This window comes from Tenrec ecaudatus, chromosome 16, assembly GCF_050624435.1.
Source record: "Tenrec ecaudatus isolate mTenEca1 chromosome 16, mTenEca1.hap1, whole genome shotgun sequence".
Classification (NCBI taxonomy): Eukaryota; Metazoa; Chordata; class Mammalia; order Afrosoricida; family Tenrecidae; genus Tenrec; species Tenrec ecaudatus.
In genome coordinates, this window is record NC_134545.1 from 85,898,774 (window position 1) to 85,900,361 (window position 1,588).

The window sequence follows — 1,588 nt, forward strand, 5'->3', positions numbered from 1 at the left end:
AGGGGAGGGAAACTGGGGAAAGAGTGGGAGCGAGGTGTGCACGGTGATTTCCATAGGACTGGGATCACCTGGAGCAGTACCATATATACTTGAGTGTAAGCTGACCCAAATATCAGCCGAGGAACCTAATCTTACCAGCAAAACTGCATTAAAAATGTGCTGGAAAACTCGGCTTATACATGAGCCTATATGGTAATTCATGGTTTCACACCTCCACATGCACCTCCTCCAGATCATCCAGTGTCCTCAGTCATGTTTATCATCAATTTTAATCAAAAACAATCTGTGCTTGATCTATTATTGCTTAAATAGGTTTTCTGAATTAATAGTAACAATCAGTTGTTTTATAAAATCTTTCTACATTGAATTACGCTATTAATTACAACATGACTAGAGCAGGAGCCTTAAATTTTTTTCTCCTCCTTTAATTACTACTTCTCTCTCAAAAACCTATCGATACCGATTCACAAATACTTGTTACCACAATATGAGGGGGATCTTTAAAAGTTTCACAGGTTGGTCAGTGATGAGCAAAGATCACCATCTTTCGTTTGAGTCTCACGACCATGAGACCAACCCATGCACCGCTCTGAGACCGAAGGGGGAAAAAAAGTTTCACAGGTCATGCGTATTATGGAAAAATTATGCATGAGGTTTCTCTGCACCAGAATAAATTCATACTAACTTGCTATAACATGTCTGAGCAGGATTTTGTTTAAGGCGTTAAGGATAAGACATCAGTTGGGAAAGAGCCCTATCAGCAAAACAAGTTCTGTTCAAATTAAAGCAAAAATAAACACCATCTTATGGTGAAGTTTGGGTGGGAAAATGGTGAAATCATTGATGTATTACAAAAGAAGTTTATGGTGACAATTCCCTAAGGAAATCAGCAAATACACATTTTAAGAAGTGACTAGATGTTGACGATGAAGCCCGCAGCAGCAGACCACCTGCATCAATGATCACAGAAACAACCTTGCCCGTACCCTAACTGTAGAAAACAACAGCACAGACACTAGCCAGCATCATAAGCATTTCAATTTGTTGAGCTGACACAATTATGACTGAAAAACTAAAGTTGAGCAAACTTTCTGCACAGTGTGTGCCAAAACCATTGTGCCCAGAGAAGCTGCAGATAAGAGCAAAACTTCTAATGGCAGTTCTACCCAAGTCGGATCAAGATCCTGAAGTATTTCTTTAAAGAATTATAACAGGAGATGAAGCATGGCTTTACCAGTTAAATCCCAAAGAGTATAATCAGCCATGATTACCCAGAGCAGGAAGTGGTCCAGACAAAGCAAGAGCACACCCATCAAAAGCAAAGATCACAGCAACTGGTTCATTTTTTGGTTTTGTTGGGATGTTCAAGACAGTTTGCTTGTGGAATTTCTGCTGGACTAAAGAGTAATAACATCTGCTTACCAAAAGACTGCTTGGAGAAAGTAAGCCAAAGCTTTAGCAGAAAACATTTAGGAAAGTTTCACCTGAAGGCCCTTCCTTCTCCACCACAACAATACTCCTGCCCATTCTACTCTTCAAACAATGACAATTTTGCAAGCGTCAATGGGAAATCACTAGGTATCCACCT

General features: G+C 39.9%; 1 non-coding gene across 1 annotated transcript; it reads left to right on the top strand.

Annotated features, from left to right (window-relative positions):
- Positions 1-516: 516 nt before the first annotated feature.
- LOC142430051 (small nucleolar RNA Z195/SNORD33/SNORD32 family) lies at positions 517-599 on the top strand. The gene has a single exon (XR_012780535.1). It is a non-coding gene; the product is annotated as a small nucleolar RNA Z195/SNORD33/SNORD32 family (small nucleolar RNA).
- The last annotated feature ends 989 nt before the right edge of the window (positions 600-1,588 follow it).